At 25.4% G+C, this 19,895-nt stretch overlaps 1 long non-coding RNA gene and 1 other non-coding gene across 2 annotated transcripts; both read left to right on the top strand.

The window, feature by feature from the left end:
* Positions 1-15,247: 15,247 nt before the first annotated feature.
* LOC145838675 (uncharacterized) lies at positions 15,248-18,692 on the top strand. Its single transcript, XR_014370048.1, has 5 exons — positions 15,248-15,319; positions 15,666-15,862; positions 17,062-17,160; positions 18,080-18,351; positions 18,430-18,692. It is a non-coding gene; the product is annotated as an uncharacterized LOC145838675 (long non-coding RNA).
* Positions 17,937-18,015, top strand: LOC145839662 (small nucleolar RNA snR61/Z1/Z11). The gene has a single exon (XR_014370101.1). It is a non-coding gene; the product is annotated as a small nucleolar RNA snR61/Z1/Z11 (small nucleolar RNA).
* Positions 18,693-19,895: the final 1,203 nt, after the last annotated feature.

Below are 19,895 nucleotides of genomic sequence, written 5' to 3'. Positions count from 1 at the left end.
TAGGTACACAGACTTATATTTTTGAAATATACCAACAAATAAATAAAAACTATTCATAAACCAAAAGAATTTAAGAACAGCCCTGTTAACGTTATGAGGAGCCTGTTTTTACTGCTTCCTATTTCCTGTGCAACCCATAAGAAACAAAAAATAGTAATAACGCAGATGAATAAGGTTTTTTTTTAATAGTGTACTAAAAATATATATCTGTCTGTTAACTTTTTGTTGTTAAGTTTTTTTTTTGACATCATAGCATATTATGAAAAGCTTAGTTTATATTTTTAAAATATAAGGTAGTTTTATAAGTTTTTTTTTAAATAAAGTATAAATTATTTTAAAATTATATAAAATGTCAGAGCATATTTGAAAATTAAAACTTTTTATTTAAAATTAGCGAATGAAAAGTGTTTACAAAAAATATGGGTAGCTGTCAAATTTGCACGAGCGTACAAAATTGCACGAGGGCATTAAATTGCACGAAGATAAAATTTCAATAAGATACTTTATTTTTTGCACGAAGACACTTTTGCACAAGTAAAAAATTTTGCACGGACACATTTTTGCATGGGTTAATTTTTTTTTTTAATTATATTTTTTACTATCACTGTTACCCCTAACACCTACCTTCGGTCGGTAACTTATTTTTTATAATATTTTGTTAATTTATTTTCTTTTCTTTTTTCTTTTTTTTTTATTATTACTGTTACCCCTAACCCTTACCCTCGATCGGTAGCTTTTTTGTTAATCTTTTATTTTTCTAATAATAGTTTCTATTAGTTATCTTTTTACTTTTAATTTTACTATCACTGTTACCCATAACCTTTAACCTGAGTCAGTATTTTTTTTATTATTTTTTTTGTTATTAATATTTTTTTTTTTAGTTTCGTGCAAAAATGTAACTCGTACAAAATTGACCCTTGGTGTAAAATCGTCTTCGTGCAATTTTGTCCTCTCGTACAATTTTACTATCACTGTTACCCATAACCTTTAACCTGAGTCAGTATTTTTTTTTTGTTATTAATATTTTTTTTTTTACTTTCGTGCAAAAATGTAACTCGTACAAAATTGACCCTTGGTGTAAAATCGTCTTCGTGCAATTTTGTCCCCTCGTACAATTTTGTGCCCTCTTGCAAATTTGGCTTCGTGCAAATTTGACTTTGTGCAATTTAGTAACTTCGTGCAAATTAGACCCGTTCCTTAAAATATTGTTGTTAACTATGTGTAAATTGTGATGAAAAAATTCTTGTAAATTTTAGAAATTTTTGATCTCTTCTTATTCATTAATTATTTAATTTAAAAGCATATAATGTCTTAAAAAGTTTTACAATAAGTAAAAACGAGTTGATAAAAATAGTTATAGTTGATTCATACTGTTATCTATTTTAATGCATTAACATCTTTGAAATTTTGGTGCAAAAACATTTGTGTTAAAAATATAAAGATGTATAATTGCTTTTTTGTAGGGTGTTAAACAAAAGTTCCCTGATTTATTTAACTAAATTTCCTAATTATCTTAATTTAAATTTAAAGTAAAAAATACTCAAGATATTTTTAATTATGAAATATTTTCTTACTATTTAGAATGTAATAATAAAGTTTAGAGTTGCTTAAAAAGACTTACATTGTTAAAAGTAAAAAGAGTGAAGATAAAAAAAGTATCTACAATGTAAGAAACGTTTTCATTCATATGATAAGCTTATTTTAGTTAGTTAAAATATATTTAAGCAGTTATCTATTCACACTTAAAATATATAAATTATTTATGTTTTAGAATGAGAAAAACAGCGTATTTGATGTTAAGTAGTATAGCAAAGTTAATGTTTTCTATTTTTCTGAGACGGTAAGACTTTTAAATTTTTTGATTTAGTTTTCGTTACTTTAAAAACTTAACTTTGATTAATATTTAACTTAAGTTATTGTTTTTCTAAACATCGTTCATGTAAAAAACTACAAAAGTTTATAAGAACAATTTTAAAGGATAAGTTTTTTATATAAATACAAGTGAGGTAATTATAATTTTATGAGCGTCAAAGAAATAGCAATTGATAGTAAACATTTTTTGACACAAAAGTTTAGTTATCAAGGTTAAACTAAAATTAAAAATAATGAAATAAAAAAACTACACTCAAAATTTAGCTGATATCAGTCAAAGTATCTTACTTTTGTACTATCAAGGATAACAACTCATTTGATACTTTTACCAGACGTAAACTTAACTGCAAGTTAAAAAATATTAGTAAAGTTTAAAAAGTCAACAACCATGTTTGCAGGTCAGATATTTAAGAAACAGATAGAAGTATAAGATTGTAAGACACTTATTTATGCTTCACTATACAAAAAAAAAAGTTATTCACAGTGACTTATGAATTTAACAGTTTAAATAATTAATAACTATTATAAAACTGTTGACTAAAAAGTAAGGAAATTACAAATGCAGTCAAACATTTTGTTTAGTTTTTATAGTTCTGGAATAAATGAAGCGTTTTCTGAATTGTGAAAACTAAAGACCAAAGTCAAATCTTTATAAGTAATTGTAAAATATATGAATTAATGAATTGTTATAGTTTAAAATAATTTTAGCTTTAACTTAAGATTGTATTAAAAATATCACACCTAAAGTTTTTCAGCATAAAAAATGAAAAGCTAGATCTATTATTATATTTGTATGGTTCCATATTTATAATTGTTACAGAACTTTTTTTAAATCAATTACAGAAAACTGTTTTTTTAGATTAAAGAAAATAGTCTTCTCTCGTTGTAACTCTATCTAGATTTATAAAATAAAAACTAAGATTGTTTTTTAAAACTGATAAATTTTTCAAATCAAGTTTAATGTGTTTGTTTTTAAACTTACTAAAAATAAATTACTTACGGCGAACTATTTAGTTGTATGACATTTTTATTAGTTACTTTTGTTTTGGTTTAAAGTGTTTAAAAATCTTGAGAATAAAACAATAATTTAGGAATAAATAATAACTACTTGGTTAAAAAATTAATTTTTATAAAAACATAAACAGATTACACAAAAATAAGCCTTAAATGTGGAGTTATTTTAAAAATATTTCCCAGTAAATGCAAATCTTTAATAACTTTTCAAAAAAAAAGCTTTGAAGATTTTGAATTTTATTAAAAAGATTAAACAATTAAATTCAGTAAAACTAACATGAATGACATGAAAAATTTAATTCGCTTAAGAGTTTTATAACTTTTTTTTTAAAGTTATAAACAAGTTTTAATTGAATTAATTTTAAACAAAACATAGTTTATACTTTTTTTACCGATTCAAGATCTAAAAAAGTGTTTACTGGCTAACAATAATTAAATTAGTTTTATAGCAGAAGTTGAGTGAAATCATTGAAAAACTTTAGATTGTTGAAAGAGTTTACATTTGCAAAATTTGTGTTCAAACATTTTAAAATAAATGTTATGGTTTGTATACAAAAATATTAAACCTTGTTTTAATACTCATTTATATTTTAAACGAAATAAATATTAAATAATTGGTTGAATATTTATTTTTCAAATGATAATTTTTAACTATAAAAATAGATTATAAAGTTAACTGACAAACTATTAGAGCATAATAAAGATTAAGTTTCAACCGTTGATAACCTATAATTTTTCTACTAAAATTTAGTACCATATTTTTATTAAATAATTTAAAAACAAAAAAAAAGACTGTGACCAACAAACTAAATCACTTTATTGAACAACAAAAAACATGCTTAAAATTTTTTGTACTTGACCTGGTGCACAAAGAACCTTTAAGTCATCAAGTCGCAGAGATACCTTTTAACGTCTAGTCCAGGACAGCAACTAAAGAGAATAAAAATAGCTCTAAATAAACTTGCTAAAGTAATATTTTTTAAATAACTTAATATTCTTTTGTATAAAGAAAATGTTAAACAAGAAAATCTTGCATTAACTTTAGCATAATGTGAATATATTACTATTTTATGACATATTTATGATTATTGCATGGCAGAAAAATATTTTCAAAATATTTGGTTCTAGGACCTGATGTACAAAAATACCTTTCGGTTATCGAGTCGCACATCAACTTGATACATTATAACGTCTTACAAAGTAAAATAATAAAAAGTCTATTAAAATAATTTAATACTTAGATTTATCCTTGTTTTTTATTTCTATATCAAGATTTATATTTCTTTAACAAAAGCCTCTACTTTAACAGATTTATTTATTGACTAAATATAACTGATTTGTTATTTTTTAAGTAAATTAAGGTTACTTTAGCTAATTAAAAATGGAACAACGTTATTTTATAAGAACTATAATTCTGGATAAAAAAGTCTTTTATTAGCTTCTAATTAGGTCGCTTCAAAATTTAAAAGGTTTTTTTAATTTATTTAGTTTTATACGTAAACTTGAAAATACTATAAATACAAAATATTGAACTAAACAAAATTTAGCATTTTTTTCGAAAAAGTTATCCACACGTTTTTTATGGTGTTTTTACTAAATATCCATGTATTATAAGACAAGTGTATTGCTTTTGTAAAAACAAAATCAGCTTTATGAAAAATGATAGACAAGTACCATTAGTTTTATAAATTATACTTTAAGTTTATGTGTGGAATTTGAAAATTGTTTTAACCTGAAATAATTGTAATAGCTAAAATTACGTTTTATAAATGCTAGTTGTTACAATCTTTAAGTATTATAACTTACAAGGATAATGAAACTTCTGTTTACATTTTTACTTTCGAATTCTTTAAAGTCACTTCAGAATTATAAAAACAGTAAAAATTTAAACTTGTTAGAAATACAATTTCATTTTTTTGTTTAGTTTCTTTTTTAATCTTTCCAAGTTATAAAACAATATATACATAATAACTAAAATAAAAGATCCAGTTATTAAAACTTTAAAACAATAAATATTCTCAAAAAAAACTTTAAGACAATTTTGCAAACATACAAAACTTTAGTTATCCAAAACATTTAATCTTAAAAATAAAATTTACTTAATTTGTTAAAACCTTTAATAAAATATTTTAGAAATCTAAGCTATACATTTCTCTTGTGCGATTTTTTTATGACATCTTAGTTAGTTTGAACAGAAACAAAAGAAAATTTTACAAAGTAGTTACTAAAGTAAAATTAAATTTATAATTTTTTATGTAAAACAAAAATTATAATTGACAAAGTTTACCTACAAAGCAACTTTATGTAAAGTTTTAGTGAGAGCGGAGAACTCTTTTACCAAACTAAACTTTTCAAATCCTTATATAAAGGAGTTTTAAACGTTGCAACATTTAGTGTAATACTCGCCAAGTATTTGATGTAACATTGTTTTGGAGTATTCTCCTATAATAAGTCAAAAATGGTCTTTAAAAATAGTGTGGGCGTCTTTCCTCAAGGTCTTTAGTTTTGCAATTCAATCTTTAACTTTTGACGTATTTTGTTCAAAAATTACGTTACAGAAGAAATAAATATAAACAAATTATACAGTAATCTTCCTTTATTGTACCAACATATGTTTCTGTGTGTAAACGAATTAACACACTTCAACTTGGTTCTGTAAAAAAATAATTACTGTAATGTAAGAACAAAGCACAGAATAAAGTAGGTGTTTACAAGTTTTCATTAAAATAAAAACAAACTCTTCATATTTTTACAGGTTAATAGTAAATAATAGGTAAAATGCTTAATTTTAAATCCGACTGTTATAAAACTCTATAATATTTGTAATTATTAAGTCTAAACTAAGTAAAGTAAACTAAAATACACAACAAAACAACAAATCATAATATAAACAAACCACTTACATTAATGGAAAAAATATCTGATTCAAGTTTATTTTACCATTGTCAATGATGAACATAATACATCCAATAATTACGTCACAATATATATGAGATTAAGACAGCTATTTAATTTGTTTTAACAGTTAGTGTCACAGAAGAAAGTCATTTTTCGCCCTAAAAACTTGTTTTAGAGAATTTTTCTATTAAAAGTCATAACATAATGGTCATTAAATATGATATGGACGTCTTCCCCAAGGTCTGTAGTTCTGCAATTTAGTCTTTGATTTATAAATTTTGACGTAATTTGTTCAAAAATAACGTCACAAAGTATAATAGGCCTTAATAAACTTATTTCGGAGAATTCTCCTAAAAAGAGTCAAAAATGGTGTTTAAAAAACGATTCTATAGTTAGCTGAGTGTTTGAGTACTTTTACTCATATTCTTATATCTTGCGTGCCAAACCTTCTGTATACGTTCTATCGTTTTGATACTCTACAATTATGTTTTGATAAATTGTCTTAGAAAAAACTTCTATTTGTCAAATATAATAAACCAATTTTATATCACAATCGCTATTTAACGACGAAAAACCTGTATAAATCGTAAATCTACTCCACCAAAGATACACCGAATAAAAAGTATGAAATACTCTCAGTTATTTAGTATTAAAAAAAATGTTTAACGTTCCCTTTTTATTTTAATTTTTCAAATTTCTAATCGTAAAACACAATTTTTAAGTTTTTTTTATAAATCAGGGATCAGCAGGCACTTTGTGGTCGCAGATCAATATAAAAATGTAAGTACTCGCAATAACTACCAATGTTCTCATAATTTAACATAAGAACTTTTATTTTGTAAGACCATAAGACCTATAATATTACCAATATCAGAACTTCTAATACAAGTGATAAAAAAAATATTCGAAGGATACATTTGCATGCTTATTGGCCTCAGTTTGCCGATCCCTGCACGAAATAGTAAGTAACAGTGATTAAAAGTCAAATATAAAAGCGTATAATACTTTTTATTAGTATTCTAATAAGTTTTTTTTATGTAATTATAAAGTAATATTTAGAACATAAACTACTTAAAAATATTACAGTTTTTCAACAACTTATATATCTTGTAAAAGGTTTGTCGAAATCTAAATATCAGTTTTAAGCTGTGGAAGTATAAAAACTAATATTAAAATTGAAGTTTTGAACAAACATGATAAAGTAAAAGGTACTTAGTTTTTAGCTGAGACTCTCAATTTAGACGATTCTATAGTTGGCTCCAAATTCAAAGGTGAAGATTCATATTCAACAATATTTAAAGTATTTCAATTTTTACTGATAATATCCTTCTAATATTTCGTACAGCTAATCTAATAAACCTCTTCGTTTTGGATTATAAGTTTCAAAAAACAAAAACAACTATTGACGTCATAATCGGCTGAATAAGACGAAATACTTGTATAACCATTGTTTATCGTACACTATTTGCAATATTTCAATTTTTACTGATAATATCCTTCTAATCTTTCGTACAGCTAATCTTATAAACCTCTTTGCTTTGGATTATAAGTCAAAAAATAAATCAACTATTGACGTCATAATCGGCTACTTAAGACGAAATACTTCTAATAGCCATTACTTATCGAACATTATTTGATTTGTTTCAATTTTTACTAACAATATCCTTCTGATATTTCGTGCAGCTAATCTAATAACCCTCTTCATTTTGGATTATAAGTTTCAAAAAATAAAAACAACTATTGACGTCATAATCAGCTGTTTAAGACGAAACTCTTGTATAACCATTGTTTATCGTACACTATTTAAAATATTTCAATTTTAACTGATAATATTCTTATAATCTTTCATACAGCTAATCAGGGGCGTGTTTTGACTGGTTTCCTGTTTCCTGTGAACCCTATGAAAAAAAAAAGTATTAGAAAAAAAGCGTAGATTATTCAATTAAAACATTATCTAATCGGATATTTCAATATTTAAGTAGATTAAGCTGTGCTTTTTTGCTAAACTTTTGAATAATTTTAATCTATTATGACGAAGTTTTAAAAGACTTTATGGTAAAAAAAGTAAAAACTGTTTACAAGGTTTTAATTCTAAAAGATTCACAGACAAAAAATGAAACTTTTGATACAAAATAAGCCAATCAAAATTGTTTAAAAAACTAATTTTGAATGCTAATCCAACTCAATTGGTTTCATTTTTAACTTTAGAAACTTTCACTATACATTTCGTTTTCAAAATTATAACTAACTTTAGATATTAATTTTGATAAGTTCTCGTGTTCAGTGTCGTGTTAATAAATATTTTCGTTATTCATGTTAGCTTCACTTTTTAATGCAAATTGCTGCATTGTTATTATAAATAACCTAATCTATATCATTTAATTGTTTTACTAAAATAAAAAGAATTTTATTATTTATCAATTTTTTGCTTTATGGTTTAACTAGTATTTTTAAATATTTAAAAGTAAAAATAATTATGTAGATAAGAAAACTTAAGACAATTATATGTAAACATTCATGAAAATTTCTAAAGTTTTTATTAAAATCTACCACACATAATAATTTGTTTTTGAACAAAAAAAATTGTGCTACTCACTGAAATAAATCTAGACACGTCTCGGCTACTTATATGTTTTTTGTATTTCTAAGCAGAAAAAAGCATTCTAAACACAGAGATTTTCGGCTAAATATTGTGTACTTAACTGACAGTGCATACCTAAGAAATGCGTACTTAAGCGGCAAATTAAGAACAAAAAATTGTTAAATCCCTTTGAAAAAAGTCTAGACACGCCCCTGCAACTAATCTAATAAATATCTTTTCTTGGATTATGAATTTTTTATCATACAAACACTATGAAAAAAAAAGACCAGTCGACCTCTTGATTTACGTAGAAAAATCGACTAAGCTTTTGTTTTGTATATTCAACTAACTGTTTTAATACTTTGTAATTACTTTAAGCTTAAGATAAACGTACTTTGTATTTAAGTGTTAGAAAAATTAAGAATCTTTCTTTGTTGTTGTACTTTTATTAGTATTCAAGAAAAAAAACTTAACAATAAGCGAAACTATCTAAATTTTTTTCAATCATAAACTTTTTTTAGTTTCTAAAAAAGGTAGAAAAACTAGTTTAATCAAAAAACATTCAACACAGAATGTCGTAAGAGAAGTTGAAAAACTTTTATATCAGTTAGTTATATTAAAAAATAAGTTTAGAAACTTTCAAGCAAGATGTATGAAATAGTGTACGATAAACATTGGTTATACAAGCATTTCGTCTTAAATAGTCGATTATGACGTCAATAATTGTTATTATTTTTTAAAACTTATAATCCAAAGCGAAGAGGTTTATTAGATAAGCTGTAAGAAATACTAGAAGGATATTATCAGTAAAAATTGAAATAAATCAAATAGTGTACGATAAGTAATGACTATTACAAGTGATTCGTCTTACATAGTCGATTATGATGTCAATAGTTGTTTTTATTTTTTTGAAACTTATAATCCAAAGCAAAGAGGTTTATTAGATTAGCTGTACGAAAGATTAGAAGGATATTATCAGTAAAAATTGAAATATTTTAAATAGTGTACGATAAACAATGATTATACAAGTATTTCGTTTTAATCAGCCGATTATGACGTCAATAGTTGTTTTTATTTTTTGAAACTTATAATCCTAAGAGGAAAGGTTTATTAGATTAGCTGTACGAAATATTATAAGGATGTTATCAGTTAAAATGAAATATTTTAAATAGTGTACGATAAACAATGGTTATACAAGAGTTTCGTTTTAAACAGCTGATTATGACGTAAATAGTTGTTTTTTTTTTTTGAAACTTATAATCCAAAACAAAGAAGTTTATTAGATTAGCTGTACAAAATATCAGAAGGATATTATCAGTCAAAATTGAAATATTTTAAATAGTGTACGATAAACATTGGTTATACAAGTATTTCGTCTTAAATAGTCGATTATGACGTCAATAATTGTTTTTATTTTTTGAAATTTAAAATCTAAAGAAGAGAGGTTTATTAGAATAGCTGTACGTATTATTAGAAAGAATTTGTTAGTAAATATCGAAATATTGTAAATAGTGTTGAATATGAAACTTAGCCTTTGAATATAGAACCAACTATAGAAACAATTTAGTAATAAACTCACAAATTTAAAACTCATACATGCTCCTTCATCAAATTCACTATATACAATCAAGACACTTGGTGAGTATTACTTTAATATTTTTAAATATATATTTGTGTATTTTATTCATAGAAGCTAGTTTATTTGTGTCTTTTAGCTTTATGTTTTTCAGGGTTGCCATTTTACCTCAGAACCTGGAAAAACCTAGAATTTGACAATTTAGGCCATAAAAACTTTGAAGAACCTGGAATTTTAAACAACTTTTACAAGTTAAGTAAAAAAAAAATACTTTATCTTTTCAATGTTTTTATACTATTCAACACAGTTTTTTACCTTGAACTTGAGTTTAAACTAAAAATAAGAGTTAAAAGCAAGTTCTTTTAAAATCCTGGAAGAAATTTAAAAACCTAGAGAAATTTTGCCAAAAGTCAGTGGCAACCCTGATAATTGAATAAATTTATAAAAGTATTTTATCCCTAATATTCTTAACCCAATAAATCTACAAATATAAGCAAACATCATCATTTGTAAGATTTTTGGGTAACAAAAGTATGGATAAGGTAGCAAAAAAGTGGTAGAAGTATAAACCAGTATATATGAAATCAATACTTATATCTATACTTTTATGAATATTACTTTCTTATCAAATGTTCTTAACTTATGCCTTTTGAAAATTAACTTTTGATAAGGAACCTATTAAACTTTGACTAGGTACCATTGTAACTCTGAACTAAATTAAATTTTAAGAACCATAAAAAGCAACTGTTAGCTAAGTGATCGATAACCTTAAAAATATTACCTAATTTGCTATAGCTCTATGGCTTTCTGTACACATTGCTCATTAAAAAATATATTTAAAAGTTAGTATGTTTATATGTAATCTTTTAATCTGAAAAAGATTTAATTTCTGGCCTGCAAAATAGTCAACTCAAAAATTTAATTACATGCAATAAGCAGTAAAAATAGCATGTCTGAATTTTAATGTTGCAATATATACTATTTGTATATTGATTGAACTGCATTTTGTCTATAAATAGAATTTGAACCAGTTCAGGACTATCTTGGGGTTGCCACACACTCAGGATAACTCAGGCTAGTTTAAAACTTCATAAAAAACTCATGACTTGGACCAGTATAGTTTTTTCTAATAAAATCTTTGAATAGATTTAAGATTTTCAAAAATCTCAGTTCAGAAAATCCAAAAGGTTATTTAAGAGAAGAGAAAACTAGAACAGTGAATAAATTTAAATCACTGTTAATTGATATAAGATTTTTTAAATTCATAACTTGTTGTTGTTTTTTGTTTTTAGTGGATACAGTTTTTATTTTTCAATTAAAAAAATAGTGTTAATTTTATAAATATTGCTTTGACAATTTCCTGAGAATTTGTGGTAGTAATTTCAAAAATTCAAAGCTATTGATTAACATTTGTTTTTATTTATTTACTGTTTTACTTTTATCATCACATAAACAGGGTTGCCAAAAAATCTATAAACCTGGAGAAATCTGGAAAGACCTGGACAGGGTTGCAACTTCACCTGGAAACCTTGCAAGACCTGGAATTCAACAACTTAGGCAAAAATAAGCTGGAAAAACCTGGAATTTGAGAAATTTTGAAAAAAACCTGGAAAAACCAGGAATTAGAAAAATTAAAAAAAAACTGGAAAAACCTAGAATTTTCATTAAAAAATCTGGTTTTTTAATAATTTTAACATTTTCAGTACTAAAATTTCAATTTGACACAAAAAATCTATCCTATAAATAAGATTTTTTTGTCATCATCAAAAATTTTTTTATTATAAAACACATTTAAAGTAACTTAACAGCATTTTTAAAATGTTGTTGTACTTTTTACAGGGTTGCCACTTTACCTGGAAACCTGGAAAAACCTGGAATTTGACAATTAAGGCTAAAAAAACCTGGAAAAACCTGGAATTTGATCAAAAAACTTGGAAAAACCTGGAATTTTTAATAACTTTAACATTTTCAGTTGTAAAATTTTGATTTGACACAAAAAATCTATCATATAATTAAGATTTTTTGTCATCATCAAAAATTTTTTTTATTAAAAAACACATTTAAAGTAACTTTACAGTATCTTTTCAATGTTTTTATACTATTTAACACAGTTTCTTACATAGAAATTAGCTTAAAACTAAAAATAGACCCAAAAATGTGGACTTTTAAAAACCTGGAAGAAATTTGGAAATCCTGGAAAAAATTTTGAAAAAACGAGTGGCAACCCTGTATTTAATACAGTTTCTTTTATAGAAATTTACTTAAAACTAAAAATAGACACAAAAGTGTTTACTTTTAAAAACCTGGAAGAATTTTGGAAAACCTGGAAAAAAGTTGGAAAAAACCAGTGGCAACCCTGACCTGGAATTTCAAACAAAAATCACTAAAAAATCTGTAAAAACCTGAAATTTCAAACTATTTTTACATGTAATCTAGAAATTTTTTGATTTGACACAGAAAATTTATTACAAGAATTTTTTTTTCACATCACCAAATTATTTTTTGATAAAAAAACACATTTAAACTATCTTTATAGTATCTTTTCAATGTTTTTACTATTTAACACAGTTTTTTTACCTTAATTTAACTTTAAAATAAAAATAGACAAAAAATGTGTACTGTTAAAAGCCTGAAGAATATTTTGAAAATCTGAAGAAAATATTCCAAGAACATTTGGCATTACTGCATTAAGAAATTATTGTACTCTCTGAATTTTAACTAGGTTTAACTGAAAAGTAGTTAAGAATATTAAAAAAGCTTTAAAATGAAACTAGTAGCTTAGTTAAACTTTAAAAAATGAGATCAAGATGTAAAACAAATTATAAACCCCCTATAATCTTAGATATTTCATATTAAGCATTGTAGCCATTAGTTCCAAAAAGCGATGTAGATAAGTCATGTAAAGAAGGAAGTAAAAAACCTACATTTTGGTGATAAACCATTAAAATAAGTTATCTACAGGATCTAAAAAAAAGACTATTTTCAAATTTGGATTTAATTTTAAAATTAACTACAGATCTGCCACACCTGAGTTCTCAGGATAACTCAAGATATTTTGAAATTATCAAAAATCTATGTATTACTAAAATATTTTGAATTAATAAAAAATTCAAGATGACTCCCAAAAATTAAGATTTTTTTAAATCTCAGGATATTTTTTTATAGGCTTGCCACAAAATCAGGAAAAGTCAAGAAAATTTATTAAAAATGCTCTTGGTCAAAAAGTCCATCACCATCAAAAACCAGGGCTGCCACTAAGTCAGGAAAAAGTAGAAAAAAATGACAAGAGTCAGGAATAGTGAGGGTTTTTACAAAAAAAAAAAAAGAAATTTGATATAAAAATACTTTTAAGGGCATAATGGGAGGGGGGTCCAACATATTTTTTACTTGAAATAAAATTAGCTCTTATAATATATGAAAGCTCAAGTACAAGCTACAAGCCAGTTTTTATAGAACTAAAAAGTTTAATTTAACTTTTGAAATATTATAATTTTTGTAAAAAGTTTGCTTTACAAACTTATAGATCACATATTTTTTGGGGTCAATTTTCTCCAAAATTAAAAAAATTACTAAAAATTTATCTTTTCCTTTATTTTTTGAGCTAGAGACCTCTAACTTTTGGGAAACATTCCTTTTGCAGTTTAAAAAACTTTGATTGTTTAGATTTTAAGAATATTGAAAAATATAAATTTTAGACAAATGTGGAAAAAAAATGAATTCCAAAATTTAAAAAAATCTCACTCAATCTTTTAAAAGTATAACAATAGACTTTCTGTGAAAATTTGAAGAAAATTGGTTAAAAATAAAGGAGAAGATAGAGAGTTTTAATGAAATAGTCTTTTTTTAAGTGTTTTTGGTTTGCGTTTTCTATGAAATACCTATTGAACAGACTTTGATTGTTATATCTCAAAAATTACTTTTTTCAACCTGTTAAAAATGTCTGATATCTCAGATAAAACTCTATAAAATAAGATCAACTTATCAAATCAATAAAGGTTGACCCCCTATGCCCTTAATAAGAAAGTTTATTATCTCTAAAAATGTGTTTTTCTAAATTTATTTTCCGAAAAAAAAAGCTTTTGCAATCCATTGTTTTTTCAGGGTTAATTGAATTTCTGGGATGAGTTAAAATATACAAGTATTGGTTATAATTTCCTATATTGCACTCAATAATCAGGTACACTTTTATTTATTTAATAAGGCCAGAGGGGGGGTGAGGGTTAAACACTTTTTTACAATAATTGACTTTGGCTTTTGTATGAAAGCGTTAAGTATAAACTACAAGCCAGTTTTTATAGAATTCAAAAATATCATTTAACTTTTGAGGTATTTTATTTTTGTAAAAAATTTCCAATACAAATGTATGGACCACAAATTTATCGGGGTCAATTTTAAGATCATTAAAAATCTAACTCCTTCATTTTTCAAGCAATCTTCTTCAAATTTTCAGGAAATGTTTCTCATATTAAAAGAAAAGTATGTTACTTAAGAGTTTTTATAATTTAATAAAATAAAAAATTTATGACAAAAATTAAAAAAAAAAGTCTTTTTTTCTTCAAATATTTTTTCTTAAATCTTTTTAAATTTTAAAGTAATGTTTTTTGTTATTGTATGAAGATTAGACTGTACAAGTTTCAAGAAGATTGCTGGAAAAATTTAGAAGGATATCAATTTTAAGTAAAGTAGTCTTTTTTTGCTGTTTTTAGATTTCCCTTTCCATAGGTAGCCTATTATGCGGCCCAACTCTGACTGGTCAAATCGTAAAAATAGTTCAAATTTTTAAAAAGATAAAAAGCATCTTGAAGCTTGGAAAAAACTCTATAAAATAATATTAAGTTGTAAAATTATGGCTTTCCCCCTATGGCCATAATATATGCATTTAAAATTTTGTTATGTATAATGTTAATCAAGCTATAATGCTAAAAACAACAATGATATTGACAAGTACATCAAAAAGACGAAGTCACTTTCAAGCCTAAAGCCAAAGCAAAGTCAAAAGTTACTTTTCAAGATTAGTTATACAATCAATTGTTTAGAAAAATTACCTCTTTAGACACACCTGTTGTAGTAACCCTGATGGAATAATAGTTATTTCATCTAGAGTTACAAACATAATTGCAACCTTGTATGCACTAAATCAGATTTATACAATCTTGTAAAAGTACTTATTTGTTATTTATGATGTAATTATTTAACGGATATGGGTCTGAAAAACATATTTGTAGACATCATAAATCCTGAAAAACAACAGTTCAATATTATCAACAAACTAATTACTTATATAAATATTTTAACTAATGAATTTTTTCAGACTTCTATGAAAGTATGACTTCCAGTCTGAGATTTACTCCGTGAGATAAAACCGATTAAAGATACAGGTAAAATTAATATAAAGTTACTTATTTTAGAAACTAGTTAATAAACAGTTTGATAGAAAATTAGATCTTTTTCTGATAAACATAAATTTAGTTATTACAATAATTTTTTTTTCAAATATAAGAAGGAAAATAAAAATGTATGTTTAGATTAGTTAGATTAAAAATTAATAAAAAAAACTTCTTTTTAAATTAAGTAATGAAAAAATGATGATACTGTAATTTGCCAGTTCTGCTTCAGAATTTATTTTGGTGATAAACGATTACATGCATCCTGATTTCAAATTTGATATATTTTCTTCCTGTTAGGCTAAATAAACCATTAGCTTTACTAAATTATTTTTTGCAGAGGTCTCTTACATGAATGACCATGACAATAAAGTATCAGTTGCCATCAATATCTGTGACCCCACGGAGTACTAGGAGTACTACCAAGGAGTACTATAAGTCGTTGTATACCTTTTTACAGGTAAACTACCAAACGTTCACAGTTCAGAATCATGGAACCCAAATTGGCCAAGGAAAAAGATCAAAGCCTATCAAGAGGTTAGCTGTTGATTTTTGCTTTGTAAATGTTAAGGCAAAAAGACCCTTATTTATTTTTTAATTGGTCATTTTAGGTAGATATTTATCTAACTATCAGAAATTTTGTGAGACCAAACAAAAATAAAAGTAATAATTAAATATAAAGTATATAAGTTGTCGAGCTCAAAATGTTTCTTATGGGAAGTCTAATCCAAAAAACTTCTTCATTTTTTCTAATATTTTTCAAAATTTTACTGTCAGCCTGATGCTTATATTAAAGTTCTTTACTTCAGGGTTGTCACAAGGTCAAGAAAGTCAAGAAAACTAAAAAATGACAAAAGTCAGGAAAAATGGGGGTTTTTGAAATAAAGTCAGGAAATTTGACAAAATTTAAAAAAAAACGTCAAATTTTGTCTGTTGAAATTTATAAAAAATTACTTAAAACAGTTTTGTCAAAAAACCTGGAATTTGATAATTTAGGCTTTAAAACCTAAAATTTTGAAAAAAACCTGGAGTTTTGAACATTAATCACTAAAATAGTCCTAAAAAACCAGTAGCTTTTAACAGTTTTAAAATGTTAAGTAGTAAAATTTCGATTTGACTCAAAAATTCTATCATTTGGGTAAATGTTTTTTGTAATTATCAGAAAATTTTTTATTTGAAAAACACGTTTATAGTAGCTTAACAGTGTTTTTTCAATGTTTTAATACTGTTTAACACAGTTTCTTACCTTAAACTTAACTTAAACTAAAAAATAGACCTAAAACATGTACTTTTAAAAGCAGGGAGGAAATTTCTAAAACCAGGAGAAAGTTTGCCAAAAACACCCTGTTAAACGCTGTTAAAAGTTAAAGTTTTATATATTTTTAAAATACCACCTTGTAATAACCTTTTTTTTAAATGTCTGGTCTTTGACTTCAAAAAGTAAACAGATTTTTAGTGAATTTTTAAGTTTTTAAGAAATTTGAAAATAAAAATCTTCAGTCCATGCTTTGAATTGGAAACTTATAAAAAAGTATGATTATATCTCAAAAGTTATTTAAATGGTTTTAGCCAATATTTTTTTACAAGTGTGCTATGATGACTAATGTAATCTCGTTAATCTTAAGCTATTAAGTGACATGTGGATAACAATTCATAGCTTATCTGAGCACAATTTACATTTGATAATGTATTTCAAATACAAATTACGCAGTTTGTAAAATTTAATTCTTTAACAGATCGATTCTAAAGATGGGACGTTACTCTGAAGCTATTGAAGTTGTTCATTCGTTGTGTTTGGTTCATTGTTGGTGTTAAACAGTACCTTGTAAAAACTGGTAAGTTAAAAGTACCCTATTTTTTTAATCAAGCTTATATACTGAACAAATAAATTGTTCTTTTAATATTAGTAGGTTATTTTTTGTAGTAATAGTAGGTTATTTGAAATTTTGTTGCAAACTTATAGGCATAAGGAGATCACACTTATTTTATTTCACACTTAAATTAACACTTGTTCTTATTTCAAAGCCTATATTACCATAAAATGATGCTTTTTATAGAATAATAAAATTAAATTTTGTTATTAACCAGTTTTGTAAAAAATACCTAAACGTATCGAATCCAAAAGTTTTAAAGGCCGATTTTCTCAAAATTTTGAAAAAATATATTTCACTTTTAATTTTTAAAGCAATCCAATAAAAATTATTAGAGAAGGTGTTTTACAATATTACAAACAACTTTTAGGAAGCGTATTAAAAAAAAAAGCATTGAAAACAATTATGACCAAATATCTGAACTATATTTTTGCCAATTTTTTAGCAAAAAAGTAATACAAAACTTATAAGTTTTTCTTACAAGTTGTTTAAAATTGGTTAATGATTAATCTGAAAAAGTTTTAAAACAATTGCTGAAAAACTGAAGGAGAAAGATTTTTAACCTAATAGTCAATTGTTGCCCTTTTATTTTGTGCCTCCTCTTACCTATTGAACTCTTTAATTATGATTGCTTAGATCTTTAAAGTTACTTCGAATTTAAACAAGAGGTAAATGGATCAATTAGCTTAATTAATTATCAAAAAAACTCCCTTAGAGTTCATTGGTCTGTTGAAACCTATAAAAAATGATGATACTGTAATTTGCCAGTTCTGCTTCAGAATTTATTTTGGTGATAAGCAATTACATGCATCCTGATTTTTACAAGAAAACAAACACTCTTTTGTTATATTAAGCACACTTGTGATAATTATATTTTTTTTAGGTAGTCTTGTGCGAGGAGAACAGAAGAGGTAACAGTTTCAATCTCTAAGAAGTGACACTTCATGCTGATGCTATCCACAGAAAGACGGTCAAATCATTCCAACTGTTTACTTGGTCCTTTCCTTCAGCTCACTTCCCAACCCGTCTACTTGGTCGACATTCAGTATCCAGTAGTAAAGCTGAAAACTGCGTAAGAGAAGGAGTGGTCACTGAAGAAAGTTCCAGCAGATTCTCTCTCTTCCACACCATTCTTGCATGTCAACAAACCATTTGGTTGGTATTGTTCGTTATGATAAGATTTTTATTTATTTAGTTTTACTAAAGTTTTATTAAATTACTTTTTTCAAACAGGATTTACTCATGTCCTTCGTGCCAACAATGGAGGTCAGAATTTTCCTCAGTGTGTATGTGGTCATTGGCAGTAATTCCCAGGAGATTGGGAGTTGTCATTAGCAAGCCCGTGCAACCTGAGAAGGAAATATTACAAGGACGCAAATGGATAAATTTTATATCTAGAGAATTTTAATAACAATTTTATGTCTTGCTATTTTTCTAAATATAATTGTTGAAAAACTTTGAACTTGCTACGAATAAATCTTTTATTATTGATGAAATGAACTTATTTTTTAACTTTAGATAAAATTTTCAAAAATAGGTTTTAAAAGGATTAAAAGCTTGGAGGGAATTGAGTTATTTGTATGAAAACAAATTAACTCTAAAATTTAAATAGACATTTAACCCATTCAGTTAATACTTAAAACCTTCATTTAGTAAAGAACAAATACGATATGTATATTTCCTTGAGTTATAGCCGGTTTCCTAAAATAATTTCCACAATCCCTTCTTTATCAAAAATTTAAAATGAATTTGTCTTTCATTTGTTAGGTATTGCAGCTCATTGTAAGCTTTTTAGTCAATTATTTTTTCGCTTCCCTACTAATTGTTGCCCTCTGAACTTGACCATTTTGGTAACTCTGGTTTAAATCTTACCTCCAAGTAAATTGTTGAAAAGCATGCTTAAAAGTTAAAATTCTATGACTTTCTAAACTTAAAAGCATCGCTTATAATATACAATATTACCTTCTTTGAAATCCTTGTTTATAGGATAAAAAATGTAACAAGCTTAATACTTTATGTTAACCACGTACATAATAAAAGTTCCACATAGTTGTGTTTTGAATTTCAGTGATGTTACATAACATTAAAATACCGTATACCAAATCAGGGCTTGAAAGGTATTTGGTGGTTTTGAGACAAATTAAAATTTTTATATTAACATTCTTAATTACAAATCCCAATTTATCTAGTTGAGCCTTGACAATTCCTTTTGTCGGCAAGGTTTATGTTGACAGCAGTTTCAAACTGTGTACTAAATAATCTCTATATTATTAAACACCCACTCTTTAATGCAGTACTTTATGAATTTTTTAAGTTCATCGGAACTAAGACTTCAATTTGTAATAAACCAAACTCCTACTGTCTCTCTTTTTTTGAGGCCGGTCGAATTAATTTTAATGAGTGTAAATAAAACAAATCCTGCGGAAAGAGTTTAAGGAAATTATTTTTTTGATATTGATGTTTTGACCTAAATTGAACAAACACACCTACCACTTGTTGCAGAAATACCTATAAAAAAATTATTTTAAGAATACTGTTTAAATTGTTCATTATTTTAGTAATAAACCCTGAGTTCAAAAACATTCATTAATACTAAGTTTGACCAAACATTCTTTTGTGAAATGATAATCTGGAAGGCTTATACTCTTTATGGATAATGCATATTTTGTAAGATATTTTTATTTAAGACTCATACAGAA

Source organism: Thalia democratica, chromosome 6 (genome assembly GCF_965202585.1).
Source record: "Thalia democratica chromosome 6, ktThaDemo2.hap1.1, whole genome shotgun sequence".
In the NCBI taxonomy this organism is placed as follows: Eukaryota; Metazoa; Chordata; class Thaliacea; order Salpida; family Salpidae; genus Thalia; species Thalia democratica.
The sequence above is the reverse complement of the archived record's forward strand: the minus strand, read 5'-3'. Positions and strand labels throughout refer to the sequence as shown.